Here is a 17410-nt window from a genome sequence, read left to right as displayed (position 1 = left end):
ATTCGTTCAGCTGTATTCTCAGCTCGACCTCATCCTGCAGATAAACTCACATGCTTTGGTATGTTACGCCAGCATAGTCTAATTCCAGAGATCATAAAAATAATATTCCAAGTTTAATCCTAAAGAAAGGATTACTGGGGATCAATCCATTATTTCACAATAAATCCCTTTTATGTCCTTTTTTTTTCCACCAGTGATCAAAGAGAGTGGATTTCAGTTCTAAAACACCGCTGCTACTCAACAGAAGAGATTCTTGCCCAAAGCACAGAGCTCAACTTTTACTTTCATTTTTTGCACAGTATCAAAAGAGATTTATTTCTTTCCCCTTGCCAAAAATAAAGTCTAATCTAGATTCTCAGCTGCAGCTGAGAGCTCTGGGGGAGAAAGTAGCTGCCATTCATTTTTGCAGCTTCCTAATCTTGTAGGATAGTTTCTAATGTACTTGGTTGTCCACAGTCTGCCATCACTATTTCTTCATTTGAGAATCTGTACCAAAGAGCCATGTTTCAGCTTCAACAAGGGAAGATTCAGAGACCACCAAAGAGTTTTTTTCTCTAAATACAAGGCCAGATTTTGTTCACTTTTCCAAGTTTCTCCTTCTTGGATATTCCTGAAGTTCACTGTATGATGACAGCTGCATGATACAAAAGCCTTTCACATCCCGCTCTCCAGAGTTTGGATGTTACAGAACTAATCTCTTGCATGCATGTTTTCCATCGTGTTATCACAATGTGGATGTAGTCATAAGCCACAGAGCCCTAGACTTGCTGATCTTGATGAAGGGAATAACAACGCTCACTTGGCCAGAGGCAGCAACGGATGGCAAGGCCCCAGAATGTGGGGACTAACATGATCTGTAGCACAGGCTCTCCACCATGTGCTTCCCACACCCATAGCATAGTTTATGGAAGACATAAATGTAAGTAAAACTGATACCAGCCTTGATCATTTGCTACTCACAAATAGTATGAACTTAACTGGGTGAAACAGATTGTTTCATTACTGTGGAGCCAGGCTCTTTATGGTTCCTCTGCTAATCGGACCGTATTTTTAGTCCTAATCTCAATCTGTTAGAATTACCTCTGCTAAAGCAAACAGAATGATGCAGGTCAGATCAATTATTGTGAAAAATTCAATTATGATAGTGCCATATGCAGCACTATAAAAAGAACGCAGCTGTACATATGGCTGATGAAAGCGACAGCAGTTAGCGGCATGAACATCCATGACATTGCAATGTCCTTTAGTCCTTCATCTCTTTCTACACAGGCCACATCGAGAAGAGGAAAATTGCCTACACTTGTCCTTTTCTGAAAACTGCATAAGCTTTCAAATGTCCTTACAAAAAACACAGGAGTCATCTCCTGATGGAGGCTGCAAGGAGCACTGAGAGCTTCTCTCAGGAGCTGGAGTTGACCTTGCTTGCATTATGAGAATTTCCAACAAAAAAAATCAGATTGGTCTGATATTTCTAAAACGTCAGAGCTGCTTTATTTCCCTATGGATGCCTATGATGATGGGGCTCTAATTCCTTGTGCCTGAGCAGTCTCTTAGAGCACCTTGCAGGGGTTAAAGTCAGATGTAGCCAGGAGCAGGTGTGGGTTAGCATTTCAAGATCTGAGCATGCAGCCTAAGAACAGCAGTGTTACATGTGCATTGGAGTCATCCCTTTTCCCAGGAAGGGGCACGACTTTCTACTTATTACAGAAGCAGCACCAAAGCAAAGCCTGACATACAGGCCATGAAAAACCCAACAGAGTGACCAATTTCCCACTCTACCTCCTGGGCTTGCAGAAAGCAAGAAGATCCCACGCTTCCTGAAAAATCTCAGGAGACAAGAAAGAACTTACTGTACACCAGTTAAAGGCCCAGCTCACTAACACTATTCTCCTGGCTCCCCTGACATTTTGGTCGGCTAGAGAAGTCCCCATGCCCAGCAGCAGTTTCAGCCCAAAAATTCAGGAAAAACAGCTGTTACAGTGCTGCCTGCAGCAACCCCTGCAAGGCCAAGGGAAGAGCACAAGGGTGAGATCATCCATCACCCCCCTGCACAAGAGAGGAAGCGCAACTGGCACTCATCAAAACAGTGAAACCCACTATGCAAAGTGCTGTCCTGGTTACAGAGGAAACCAGCCAGGGAAACAAAACAAAAAAAAAATAAAAAAAAAGAAAGAGAGAGAGAGAAAAAAAACTTTTTTATTCACCCTCTGTTCTCTGTAGAGATGGTTTTGGTACTAATCATAGCACAAGGAGGTAAGCTGCTTCTAGAGAGAAATGCAATTTCCCAGCGTTGAAATAGGAAGGAAGTGACCAGCACTAGCAAATGAAGCAACATACTCTGAGACATTCCCACTAATTGAACACAACACACACACAAAAAGAATCAGTGGATTGATGGGCATTCAAAAATATATCCAAAGGATGTGTTTACATGTCAAATGGCACTGGCATACTCATTCTGCACCAGCTTCCAGATGGTCCATCTTTTTAACCTTTTACTTTTTTTAAGTGGACAGCCTGAGGCACAACAGGCCCTCTCATTGCTTTATTTTAAATCAGAGAATATAAAACACCCTCCTATCCAAAATAAATTATTTTTGTAAAAATAAAAACAATTTTCACAAATTTGCTTTTATTTTTCTATTCCCCCCCCCCCAACCTTTTAGATAACACAGCTCAGGAGAGAGTTAAATGACTCTCTTGATGGTTGATAGTCCTTGTATTATAGTCACTGATTCCAGGAGCCAAAGAAAAAAATGACCTGGGGGAAAAATAACCCAAAACAGGAAAAGAGCATGCAGATGCAGCAGAAATTAAAATACTTTTTACTATTTCTTTTTTCCTCTTTCAAAATGTTGCTAGTCCCACAGGAGCATCCGCATGAGAACAGCCCTTCCTGAAGCTGAGAACTCAGATGTGAACAAGTGCAGGAGCAGAAGGGATGGGGACATCCCCAAGCCTTGTGCAGATGACAATTTGCGGCCCAGGAATACCAGCAAAAGGGTTTCACCCACAGCTTCTCACACATCCCTGTGTTTAAGCAGTAAGAGCACAGATGCCGTAATGAGTCAAGTGAAAGAGATGGGGCTGAGCAAGCAGCAAGCTGAGAGCAGCCCTACTCCTGGGGATCCAAAACAGCTTCCATTGGGTTGTACTGGAGGATGCCAGAAGAGGTAAAGCCCTCTCTGGACAGCCCCACTCTAAGCCACGCTCCAGATCTCAGTCGTGACGTCTAGGCCGATCTTTCTCACATGCTGGGTGTCTGCTCCAAGGCTCAACTCACACCAAGAATATACGGTTTCTGCAGCCATCCAAGAAGGCCTTATGCTCACATGATTATAGAAGCTGTTAAGACAGGAATCCAGCAACAAGTTTATTCACACCTGATCCTAACAAATATAACTTCATTGAAAAACTGTTATCATTCATTTTTTAGTGGTGGAGTACCAGTCTTATTTCCACACACTAGTCTGCATGACTGAAGCCATTTCATTATTAAGACATGATAAAAAGTCACTAAAGAAACCAACAATATATTTCTGTTTTGAGGAAAAAAGACTTACATAAATCTTAATAAGTTTAAAATCACAGAATTAAGCTGGAAGGGATCCCTGGGAGTCTCTGGTCTGGACCTAGCTCACACTAGGGCCAATGTCACAGCTGCAGCAGGTTGCTCAGGGCTGTGTCTGGGCAAGTCTGGGCAATCCCCAAGGATGGAGATCCCCCACTGCTTGGGGACCTGTCCCAAACAACACAACTTGCATGGGGAAGGAGTGGTTCCTGAGGTCCAGCCAGAATTTCCCATGTTGAAGCTTGTGCTGGTGCCTCTGGCACCTTCACTGTGCCCCTCTGAGCAGCCTCATCATCTCTGTAACCCTTTTGGTAGTGGAAGAAGCAGCAGAAGTGGCTCCTTCTCATCTCTTGGCTGAACCAGTCCAGCTCCTGCAGCTTCTCGTGTCTCACTGGTCACTGGTCTCTAGCCCCATCATTGCCATGGTCCTGCATTGGACTCGCTCCAGTCTATGGATGACTCTCTTGCCCTCACTGGCTGAGAACAAGGCGAAGTGTCCAGACGCAGCCTCATGAGGGTCTCCCCTCAACTTGCTGGCTACACACACTGGCCTGCACTGGTGAACATGGATAGCCTTCTCCCTTCTTTGGGAGCTCCCTGATGGAAGACGATAAAGGGAGCACTTTGAGTCAATCAGAAACATAAAGCTACTCAGTCTTAAAAAATGCTTGGACTTGAGTCAAACTATACAAGTTTTGAAAATTACTTTAGACTAATTTTTTCCTCAGGACATGATCTCCAAGGGTGAAAGATTGGCCCCACCGAGGCCAAGAGCAGAACTCCTGCAGACCTCAGCAGGGCCTGGATCCCACCCAAAGCAAACATTTCAAGTCTGAGCCAAACTTTTTCAGCTGCAGATATTCATTCCTATTAATTTTTTTAGCCTTTTTGTCTCACAGAAGAGAACCTTCTGCAGTGGCCATCCATGAGCCATTGACAAGATGGAAGAAACTCAATTTGCAATTGAAAAAAGTCTAAAAATGACTACCAATTAAAAACATTATGTCTGCAACATGGTCCCCACTCATGTCAATGTCATCTGGCCAGTGGAGAACTCCTACATAGCTCGAATCCTTCAGTGACTGGGATTGCGCTCTGTTCTACTTCTGCATAGCACCTAACCCTGCAGGACCCTGCATCTGTTACAGGAGCCTTCTAGGGATCACACTAAAAGCAACTACAAATACAAGCATTTTGATTTTAGCCTCGTTGACTTTCTTTTTGCCAATATTGTTTGTCATTCCCAGCAGGTCATTTTTCCTCATGGGGAAGAGTGCGGTAACAACGATGTTGAAGTGTGCTCCAGTTTTAGTTCGGAACAACAGTAACAAGTAAAACATGAACTCTCTGCTTTACAACAAGTTTTTGCAACTTTTGATGATTGTTTTAAAGCCTGCACTCCTGAAAACCAGTAGTTACACCAGTCTCAATTCTCCTTGCTGTCAGAAGAAAACGTCTGGTCCACACAGCTACAGGATATGGCTCTGAAACATGATCCTGTGCATGTTGGTAAAGCTGGAAAACAAAGAAAACCCCATGCTGTAACAGTTTGGGTTTTCTGAGATTGCAGTGGGTTAGTCAGTTCATCACGCAGCTAGCAGTGATGAACCTGGATTATGTATCAGCGTCATGGCATGCTTTATGAACCTGATCACAAGAGCAGAAGTTACAGTGGCGTTTCTGTCAGAAGCAAGGTTAGAACAAACCCTCTCAGGAAATCACCTATACCAGCGCTCTTCGGTCATAATTTTATGTCCGTTCCTTTTGCTCCTTATGTTTAAATGCCAAGAAATTATGCTACAAGAAGTTTTACTCATCTGACAGCCACAGGATTAAGTAGACTGGACTAGACCTGAGTTCAGATCTCAACTCTCTGCTGATATCCAGAAATTTTTACCATATGTTTTTAATTATGAAACCATTCTGAGCAGCAAGCAACACAATACACTTTGAAAGAAAGAAAATAAACCGGGTCTTCATGCTACCTTCATTTGCTTTCCACACATTTTGACATTTTTATGTAACTGGAACAGGGATACACCCTTCTCATTTCTATATGCCAAGCTGGTGAGCTGCCCACAAATCTCTGGCTACATCCAAGAAAGGAAGTCGGGCTCCAGCAAAGGCAAGCTCCATAGAACTTGCTCAAACACGCATATTTCAATCACTGTCTTCTCCCATAGCCTAAAGGACATTACAACACCATCCAGATACAGAGTCTCAGTGTAACATGACAAAGTGGTTGCTTATATTAAGGTTAAGTCCAAGCCTCTGAAGGCAGATGTGAATTTTAGATCTCAAGAAGTGCAGGGCTACTTGAACTTCTGGGTTCTCCAGAGCTTTTGCCCTAGGACACAGAGGAACTCAAGCATTCATGGCATATTCATTATTTTCATTTTTCACTTGCACGTACAGATTGCCCATTAGCAGCTCAGTAATAAGAACATTGAATTAAATTCATTCCACCAATGTTGTCTTGAATCTTCGACTCTTCTGTTGCAGCATGCATGAGGTTACAAGTATGCTTAAATATCTGGGCTAATGACAACCAGGAAGTGCTTAAAATTGTATTTGATGCTCAATGAGCACCGTTTCAGCATTTCTTGAATTCTTTCATCCATTTCAATCACATTAGAGCAGGAGGATGGGGGAACTGCACCTCTGAAACAAGACAGAAATGTATCGATTACAGGAATCTCAATCAGTTCTTCTGAAGCTCTTTTGGTTCTCCAGAAAAGACACAGGCAATTCAGAGTGGGGCAAACTTAAAGGTAAGGTTCCTGAAGACCTGAAGTTGTTCCTGTAGAAACAAGTCTAGGATGATCTAGATGCACAAGCTAACTCTTAGACTTGGAAGATTTTTGACAGCAGTCTGGCGTATCAGAAAAGGTGTTTGGGTTGCATCCATATGCACATCAGGAAGGGTTTGATTTTCAGAGTACAGTGGTCATCTTGTATTGCTTTGAGGCTGCACTTCCTCATTTGGCTTTCTCAAGTTTAGCAGAACTTCTGAGAATATTTTACTGTAACATTCAGCATTTCCAGAGGGAGAACTCTTTGCAGGCAAATGACTTCTACATCACTCTCAAAGAATTAGTCCAAAGAGCCATATGATTTCTCCTTCCTCTATCTATTCACCTCAGATCAACTCCTCATAACATATTTTAAGAATTGCAGTCATCTGAGTCATTTGCAGGATATACACTACCTGTGTAGCCACCTGAATACAGGAGCACCACCAGAGCCAAGCTTTATGCTGCAGGAAGAGCATGCTGTTCATTGCGCTGCATGTCTTGTTTTACTGGTGGCTGCCATAAAAGCAGTTCTTTCTGCTATGGACACAGAAAGGAAAAAAAGATTTTTTTTTAAGAATTAAAAACAAATAAATGTACCGAATAAGTAGGGAGCTTTTGTAGAGCTGGTGGCTCAAAGCTGATTTCACCTGGGACCAAAGTCAAAACTGGAGACTTCTCCCACCATGCAACTGCATCCTAAGCAAATTCTGAAAATTCCCATTCTCCATTCGAAAGGAAAATAGGCAGCTCCCCCAATCTCTAAGCAATAAACTTTACTTTGTAGTAATGTAGGTGATTTTTATTTTTGACACCCTTTTGACACCCAAGTTATTAGCAGCTCAGAAGCAGATGTTGTTTCTGGTGTACAGAAAGATGCCCTGATGCAAGCTTGCATTGGCTCACATGAGCTTGAGAAGCAATGATACCGTGAAAATGCTAGACAGCACCAGTGAGCACTGAGATTTCATGGAAGGACCCCGTCATTGTCTACCCCCCAAAACAAGTTGGAAGTATAAGAACATGGAGACCATAGTAGTTGCTTATGAAACCCTCAGGCTGACTAAAGCAAGGGCAGGTCATAAACCTCCACAGCAGTGCCACACAAACTAGGAGACCAGGCTCCCTTCAGGAATACAAGGCCCAGAAGATCTGTGTGGTCAGTGCGTGCTCCTGCACTAACAAACTCTCGCCTCTCAATGAGTCATTGAATGCTTGTTAAAAAGTCCCACTACCCTGGAAATAATAGACCCATTTTCTTAATAAGCCTATGATTTCAGGTAATTTTGCACATTTTTCACAACAAAATGTTTTTCCTGGAAAATTTAGATTTATTACAATTGAAACTTTTCATAGAAGCATGTGGGAATAAGCAGCAGCTTGGCGCTTAAAAACTCTCTGTGGGATAAGAAAATACAGATGTAAATTCCTGCTAATGAATCTGGATTTTCGGTCTTCAGTTTATTGATTCTTCTGGGATATAGTGCTCTCCGTCTCCCACACTGTGATCCCCCCTTCTTGAGGCTTGTGGTTACCCTTAGTTTATTGGGATTGGCAAGGTAACGTGACCTGGTGGTTAAAACATTCACTTAGAGGGATTTACACATCGTGAGGGCTCTCTGACCACCACCGCTGATCAGAGAGCAGATGTTCCTGAACTCTTTTCACTGGTGACCCTACTTCCAGTTTCACTTTCAAACTTGTGACCCCACTTGCACAGTCCCTCAGGCACTGTTATCATCTGCAAGTGCTGTTGATCCCACCAGGTTTAAAATCTTTTACCTGGAAAACCACTCACACCAACTGTTCTCTCTTTTCTTGCTCTGTCAGAGCACGTTTTTCCCCCATGATGATCTTCACCCTCCGCCAGGTCTGAACTTCATGAGTAACCAGTCTCACCAAACCCAGATTACAAATCACAAAATACTGAGTGTCACTTCACCCACTACTATGCATTTTTGCATTGTTTCTCAGCATGGTATTTATATATCACACAGCAAATTCAGCACTGCATCCTTAACATCCTAAGAGCATGAGCCCTTCATAAGCCCTTCACTTATTTCCACATTTTTTTTGCCAGAGCACAAACTTTGCTTCAGGAGCTCTCCGGGCTGTGGTTTGTAGGGTCTCCAATATGTTACATATGCAGATAATACTCAAGATATTTTCCAGTAAAATATTTATATTGAAACATCTTTGCTATATTGCTGTAAATTTAGGAATAGAATTTATAATTCTCAGTTCAAGGGTCATTCTAGAACCACACACAACTTTCCAGAGATAAGGCAATAATATATGACCATATGGTAGGTACAAGCCTGTTCATTGCACTGCAGGGTTTTGTGGTAACAGCTTTACTTAGTAAAAAGGAGGACTCTTGCAAGTTAGTTCTTTCCTTTGAAGAAGGAAAGTTTTATCTGTATACTATCAAATACAGAAGCCAGTAAAGTCCACGTAACTCTCTCCTCATTGCGCATGTGTTTCATCACCTTGCTAGATCACTATCTTAACTCATCTCACCTCACATCTTTATATACATCTGTTTTTTTTGAGATTGCCTAGGAAGTATGTTAATCAACGTTAAAGCAATGAAATGTATGCTCTAGATAACACCTCAGATACGTATGGTTAGTCTGGAAATAATTTTGTTCTTACTGTGTGAAAGAAATGCAAGTGTCTCAAAAAGACTTAGACTTTTAGTGGAGCCTCTGCTCTGCTCTCTGGATTAGAGAAGATGCAGCAGGAAAGCATGCTTTCATCCTTGCAGCAGATACTGACAGCCTCATTCAAACAGCTTTCCTGTCCATATGCAACAGCAAGCCTCTGTAACAACAACTGATGCTCCCCATGCCAACTATAATGCTGGAGCAGAGGTTGTCCTGCCTGATGGCGCTCTGTAGCTCCCACACTATATTTATGCCAGTCCAGACACCAGGCCTTCATCGCAGGTTCTGCAGCTCTTGCAGAAATCCACCTCTGCTATCCAGTCTGGGCTGCTTGCACTTTACTGTCATCTTCCACTTCAAAAAATTCTTCAGCAGCTTCTGACACGATGTTCTCAATGTGTCTCACAACCTTCTTGAACCACGTGGAGCAGGACTATTGTCAACACTAGACCAGCATTTTCCAGCCAACTGATGAAAGCTTCTCTGGAGGGAGATCCTCCTCTGGTGGCCTTTCCTAGGCATTGTGTGGTCCGTGCCTACCTTTTTGCTTTCTCTGCATCAGCTAGGACAGTTCAAGGCCTCCACCAGAGTGTTTGCTCATCAAGGTGCTGTAGCTCTGCAGCTGTTCTCCCTCTTCACCAAGAGGTGGAAGCAGAGCCTCCTTACCCTCCAGCGCACAGGGCTCATGTACGTTTATTAGCTCATAATTAGGCTTTCTCCATTTATATGCAACTGTAAATGATATTTGTCCCAAGCCAAAATACTCAGACAAGACTCTTCAAGTCCTGTGATTTCTGCACAAGCAACACCAAGGATTTTCCCTTGGCATTTGGGTTCATGATATTCTGACAAATCCGTAATAGGAAGCTGTTCAGCAGCAGCGACACAGTCCTCATCGTTCAAGACCCAGCCGCTTGCCTGGCTGGATGAGGGAGATGGCTTCTGCAGCCGTTCCTAATGGCACAGCAGCAACCGTGATTTGCTCAAGCCTTTCTAAATGATCCAGGCAACTGTGCTAGCAGCACACAAATGAGAAACTTGACCCCGTTACAGAGCCCAGGCTCAAGATCTCACGGTGCACAGAGCCCAGAGAGCACAGAACAACACTGTGAGCAGAGGAACTGAGGGATTAGAGCCCTACTCCCAAATATACAACTCGACATACAGGAACAGAGTCAGTAATGCCCTGGAAGATGCTAGCTGCAAATAGAAGATTGAAAACAGCTATGCTTTTGTAAGATGCTATGTGTGTTCCTCCTTTTATTCTGCTTGAGCTCTCCAAACAATGAAGCCTTTGACTGAAATTATGGGGATATGGCAAGATTACTCTTTGAGTATTAACTAAGATAGAGATCTAATCAACTTTTTTCTGATTTGATTTGCAATAGATGATCTTGAAATGAACACCTGCCTACCACAAGTATTTATCTAAGATGCTTGAAATTGCTGATCACCCAAATAGAAGGGGTGAGTTCAGCAATCAAAACCAGAGCAGACGTGCCTCTTATCTGCACAGCTTAACTTCTTGTCGCTACTTCGTGTTTCCACTTTACGTGCTTCATTTACTCCCCCCACCCCCAAGCCAATTCCCATGCTACACAGAGCTGTTTTTCAGAGCTTTTATCACCTATTGGAGGAAGAGAGTGGGTCTGTTTTACTCAGCCTAGGAATAACAGCATGCTATTTCTATAAATCTGCACGCACCGTGGAGGCTGCAAAGTTCAATTTTAAAAAACTAGAAGCTGAAGTAACCACTGAACATTCAAGTTGCAAAAGTTTCAGTTATGCAAGCATACATTTCCTGGGTGTGAACATCTGACCCACAGTAAATTAGGTGGAGAAGGAAGTTAATAAATGAGCACAACCAGTACAGTCGGAAAGTAAGTGGATTTGAAACTTTCTAAATAAAATCGGTCATTCAAACTTCTGCACTTTGAGTCAGTCTACAGCGTCTCAGCTTTGCAGCTGTGCACGAGCACTTGCAATCGCTTCTAGATAACAAAAAAAAAAGCATATAATTTCCCTAGATTTTGTAGAAGAGACACGTGTTGCAGGGAGGATTTCCTTGGACACATTTCAAAATCTGATCTCTATTACCTTAAAAAGAAAAGTTGCCACTTACTCGCTCCTCCATCTCCATGGCCCTGCACAGCACTTCCTCCAGCTTGTTGGCATTCTCTCTTGTACTCTAAAGCGGTTACAGTATGGAGACACGGGCTCCCCAGTGCTGAGCAGAGGGAATGAGCCCTTCATTTGCCCTGCTGGCTGTGCCCTGACCAGCAGAGCCCACAGCTGCAAGGGCGTGCTGCTGGCTCCGGACCAGCTCACCATCCCCTGGGACCCACAGAGCCCTTCCAGTATCACCCTTTCCTTCCACCGCTTTCCTATCCCTCTATTCCACTCAGTGCTGCTGCTCCTTTTTAAGTGCATCCCACGCCTCAAATTTATCTTATGAGCACTTCCCATCTTTGCTCCCTCTCTTACGAATTGCCAGAAAGCCATCCAGGACAGCAAGAACACCACAGTTTATTTTTACCACTAGGTAGAGTTTTTTCTGCCAAAGGCAAACTCTTTTTGGAAACATCTCAGTCAGGTTTGGACCTGCTGCACCGCATCAGGCTGGCTCCTGAAGAGAAAAATCCAGTCCGCACCCATGGCATAACCAAAGAAAAGCGCTAAGTCACTATAGTTTAGCAAAGAATGAAATAATTCTCCAAACAGTACAGCATTTAGTATGGATTTTCTGCACACTTTGTTTTTTTCTGTATGCTGCTGCTGTTCTTTTTTTTTTTTTTTTTTTTTTTCCCCTATTACAACTACATTTGAAAGCTAAAACCTTACTTCTCCAAAATTTCCTCTACAAGAAAACTTTTCAGAAGTCTGTTGAATCAAGTAGTGAACTATGCTGATGCTTTGAGTGCCTCAGTTTGATCCCTGTTATCAAATCCAGAAAAGAAACCATAGATCTCCATGGTCAAACTCTCCCAAGAAAAACTCAAAAACAAACTGAATAATAGGAACTCAGCATCCAAAAATAACCACAGGTCCATCGTTAGAGGCTGAGTTGTTGTCAGGGAATCATGCTTCAGCAAGGTCACATTGTGTCACACTTTGGGCAGGATTCAGTTTTCCAAAGGGAGCTCAGATTGAGGCAAGACCTCTAGACTCTTTAATCTGTACCATATATCCCGTGAACTTAGGCGTTGACAGCTTTGCTTTTTGGTGTATTACCTGGGTGTGTTAAGCGTTACATAGGAAGACATGTTCTTCCCATGCGAGTTGTGCATCCCTGGGGCAGGACCCAAAGCGGTGGACTATGGTCCCAGGCCAACATTGCACCTGCTGCAGATGCACTGTCAGCTTTAAGACCTCCCTACCTAAGACTTTCTATCATTCTGCATTAAACTGTGTGCAAGCTCGTGTCTTGGTAGGTGCTGCATTTTTTTCAGAATAGACACGATCTTTAAAGCTTTGTTCTATCCAGTAATGTCTGTTTGATGTCCATTTAAAATTTAGATGGCAGTAGGGCTTTTGCCTACAAATTTCCATTTGTAAGGTCAGCTGAGGCCATCTGTTCCACCATGCATTTTTTTCACTCCTCGTCTTCAGTGCTAATTTCAAACCCCCAGAAGCAGTGACTCACTCTGCTCAGCCCACCTATGACAGGACCCAGTGGGATGCCACAATTTGCGATCCAAAAGATTTCTCGCAGCCAGAGAAGAGGCAGCTGCAGGACTGCATGGTATCTGTGGATGGCAGAGGGTTGCAGCCTGTCCAGCCTGTCCCCTGCCTTGCTGCAAACATCAGCACGCAACTCTAAGGCCACTAACAGATGTTGAATTCTGGCATTTTTTTTTCTTTTTTCTTCCTCCCCTTTAAGAATAGCATCTGGTTGGCTTGTTCCCAAGCGTACGATTTAGCTTCACAGACGGCCACGGTAGTGGCAGCAGAATGAACCAGGCGGCTTCAGCAGGATTTATCCAGGTCCTGGATTACTTGGCTTTTCCAAACTCCATTTTCATTTTGTGTGTGTGCAGCCTCCTATTCACATGACAACTTCCGTAGCGCATTTTTAATCACTCCTTCCAAAATAACTTATTTCTATTTTACTCAGACAAACACATATGCGCACATCAGCATCAGGATGTAGGAATAAGTTGCACGTTCAAACTGGAAGTCTGAGCAGCAAATGGGGCAGCAGTTGCACAGCTACCACGCAATGCGGAGCTGAATGCAGTTTGACAAACACCGGCGCCGTAACAAAACTGCATTCCTGATGTGGGACTGTGGCCAGTACTGGGAAAACTCCTAAGCATGCAAGTTTGCAAAGCATGAAAGCAATACTGATAATGCTTTTTCCCACTAAGCAGGACAGATGTGTAGCACAGATATCCACTCCACCTTACTGAACAGCTCAGCCAGGAGGTTTTGGCCCACTTCAGAACATGGTCATTATCGAAGCTCCATAATTTGGAGGCTAGATAACGCATGACACAGCTCTCCTGCATTTGCAGCTCTCCTGGCCTCTTTAGCAGAGGCTTCATGATTCATATTAGACCATTAAAAATATTTATATATATATATATATATATATATATATATATATATACACACACATATTTTACATAAAATAACACATGTTCAAGAATCAGTCCAGGCAAGACCCTAGCTACGAGAATCATACCCACTAATTATTTCCACTTAGAGGGATGTTCAGACTCATCAGCCAGACAGTTTTTAATCCCTCTAATGAGTTCCATGTACATTTTTAGACATCTGCTATTCGGGCTGTCTTGCAGGACCAAGTATAATGCCTTCACAGAAGTCAAACATATTTCATCTATGCCAGATTCAGCATTTAAAACTTGCAAATCGGGAGCAGAAACATTTTCACTAGATATTTTCCTATGGCCATCCATTGAGCAGTATTAATTAATTTATCCTGCGGCAGAAGAGTCCCCTCTCACAGTTGCCAGGGGCCTGTACACATTTGAAGGCTCAGGTTGTCTTCTTTCTGCTTCTCTGGGACCTTGCCCTCCATCTCAGTACTGGCTTTTGGTGACTCTTGACAGCTCTGAGAGCTCCTCGGTCTAAAACTTCTTCATTGTGCTACTTACTTTAAGTTGACCTGAAAGTAGCTAGGCTTTCTCCTGGCTCTTTTTCATTCAAGAAGTAATGTGGGAGGATGTGATTCATCACCCCTCCTCTCCCACATCAGCTACACTTGCATAAAGTCCCAAGACAGATTTTTCTGATCTTAAGAACCTCTAGCACCTTCCTGGTCTATTTATCATGATGTAACTCATCTTCTGGAGTCTAACCTTGACTACATCTTAATCCATTTAATCCTTTCCTCCATGAAACAACTACGTACCTGAAGACTAAGGTCTCCAAATGATAACAACAGAGAAGGGGAGAAGGTGGCATTTATCTTCTGTTTTTAACCAGAGGGGCCAAAAATGTCTTCTTATTTACTTCCTTGTCAGTTTTGAACAGCTCCTAACATCTCATTCATATTCACAACTTTCAGTTTGTTATTTCCATTTCTTTCAGATTGTTTTGAGGTTTGGTTTAGTCTTAAATAGCTATTTTGACTTCCTCTCTATGCCAGCTTGGCTTTTGATCCAGTGTAGGCTTTCTAACCGGGCTACGGGGTTCGAAGCATCTGGTAAAATGTCCTTGAGCAAGTCACAATAAACTGAGACCAAGCAACAGCTAATTCCTGCTTCTATGCCCAGTTTCACTTTCTGTCAAGCCGACACTTAATAGATTTCCTTTGAGCTGGGAGGTTTTCCAAGGTGGAATTATCATCTATAATATTTAGTAATTCCAAGAATATTTTATAACTCTGACAGCCTGCATCACCGTTAAGTCTGCCATGGTAAACAAGCTCTTCCTTTTTCCTCTATTACAGATGGCAATTTAGGCAGTCAGAGAAGTTTTGTATTTGTTCTCTAGCATGAGCCAAACGCCATTATTCCTTTCTTTCTTTCCTTTTTTTTTTTTTTTTTTTTTTTCTTTTTTTTTTTTTCCTGGAAGGATGTTGACCTGCAGGCATTCAGGAGAATTTTTCCCTTCCTCTCCACCTTCTCAGCAGCTTATTGAGAGATACCATTTGCAACATGAAAGATCCTGGAGGAAAAGTGCCTTTCTAATCAGATCATAATCAGCAGTCTGACGTCCCAGTAAAGTCATCCTACCCGATTTCAGCAACATCGTTTGTAGGCAGAATTCAGCAGCATTAATATGATGCAACTTCACAGCTGGCCTGGCATCGAGCAAAGGGTTGGACCAGAGACCTCCAAAAGGTTCTTCTGACCTAAACTGTCTTCTGATCCTAAGCTCAATCCTCTCTCCTCCACTACATACACTACTAAATTATTCCTTCACATTCTTCAGTGATTTAGGTTGTTTGTACATCATGATGCTAAACAGAGGCATGCCATTCTCTTACTCTCCTCCTCTGGAGATCGTTTAATGCAGTCATGTCCCACAGACATGAGCCCAACGTGTGCTTTCAGTAGAACAGGAACTAGTGTCCCACAAACCCAGGCTCTCCTAGGTATATCTCCTGCCCCATAAACTGTTCCCTTCAGTGAAGGGTTTATCGTCCTCATGAGATGGGAAGTAGGTCCTCATCTATGTGTTCTTCTTGAGTTTGTTAATTGCCTAAAATCCGAGCAATATCCTGCAATGCTGTTATTGTGCAGCTGATAACGACCACACTTGAGTTCTGCCTGTTTTTCAAACCTCACGTACCACCCCCACCTACTGGAAACTCTTGTTCTGAAGATGCAGTCTGAATTCTCAGGAGGGACTTGCTCCTTTTTTTTCCTTTTTTTATCTCACAAGGATCCTGCTTTCTGCTCCTGGCAGCATGCCAGTGACATCCCCTATACTTCTCCACCAGTGATATCCACCTACACCTTGGCACCCAAAAGACAGGGAAAATACAAGATGCTGATACAGCTGATGAAACCCCTTCTTGTCATTGTTTCTGCATGGAGCAGAGCAGCAGGGATGGCAGAAAAGCAGAGGTAACCACTAGCATCTCTGCATTAGGGAGAGACAGGAGCTGAGCTATGCTGCTATTTGGGTGGGAGGGAGCACCTCAGCTATCTCCAGTGGGAAGGTCCCCAGAAGGGGGCGAGTGATGAAGGACAGCATCCCATACCCCAAGAGGTGGGAGAAGGAAAAAGCATTCCCAGTATAGCATAAAAGCATTCCTGTACCACCTTCCAGTATTAAACCCCTCAGGGGACAATCCTTAGCTTCAGCGTCCAAGAACGTCTCATTTCCTCCAGTTTCCCGCAGCATCCTGCTTGGCTTTCCCCATCCCTTCTTCCACCCACTTGTGGTCTGTAGGCAGGAAGGCTCTTACAGCCTCGAGCAGGAAAGAGGGATATGTCTCAGCCAGGGTCCCAGCTCTGGCCATAGGGCAACACCCACAGACCTGCACCCCTCCAGCACTCGTGGGGAGCACATCAGGGCTCCTGGCGCTATCAGAGTTGAGCTTTGCAGCACACGAGCTGTTGCAGACACGATAGCCGTAACTCCATCTCCTGCCAAGCAACTCACCCACTGCAAATCCCAACTCCTGTGGGAACCTGTGGAAATACCACAAAGGGGCCAGCTTGCATCACTGCACCAGAGCATCGGTGAGTTCTGCATCCCTGCTGTTCATCTCCAGGGGAACCAGGGTGCCTGATAACCTGTAAATGACAAATCGAGGGAAAGTAGCAGCTTTTCCAGGGGTTGTCCCATCATTCTTTCTAGAAACAAGCAATATCATCACACAAGCCACTGTTATGCCATACCAAGTTGGTATAAACTCAACATTGACAGTTTTCTGTTGGCTTCACAGCATAGGAAATAACTCACAGCCTGCTGATTAAAAATGTTTAAATGCACCTGGTTTCCTAGAGCTTTAAAGGGCCACAGACTGAGGGGGAAAGAGGGAGCCTAAGACAGGTAAATGTTCTGTGAATGGTACCACAGGTATTAGTTTTCCCTGACAGGAGAAACCAGTGATATTTCCTGCAAAACGCAAATAATAAATAGAATTATTAATAATAATACATTCAAAGAGTGCAGGAGCAGCAGTCAATTTTTTTAATCAGGTCATGAGATATAAGATATTTTATATTTTTATTATCCCATTCCCGACAGGGTGTTAGCAGTGGCCCATCCACAACATGTTGGCCTACAGTAGGCTCCACTGGCTCTTGCAAGAAAAGTATTGATTTTTATCCCTAAATGAAGCATTCCCTGGTCTGAAAGTAGCCCTGCAGACGGCACAGAAAGATCACATTCCTCCGAGGAAACTCAGCTGTGCAGGAAATGAGAAGCTACTGCATCTAGCTAAATAGATGGGTCACAAG

The sequence above is a fragment of the Rhea pennata genome, chromosome 7 (assembly GCF_028389875.1).
Source record: "Rhea pennata isolate bPtePen1 chromosome 7, bPtePen1.pri, whole genome shotgun sequence".
Taxonomy (NCBI): domain Eukaryota; kingdom Metazoa; phylum Chordata; class Aves; order Rheiformes; family Rheidae; genus Rhea; species Rhea pennata.
Note: the sequence above shows the minus strand (reverse complement) of the source record.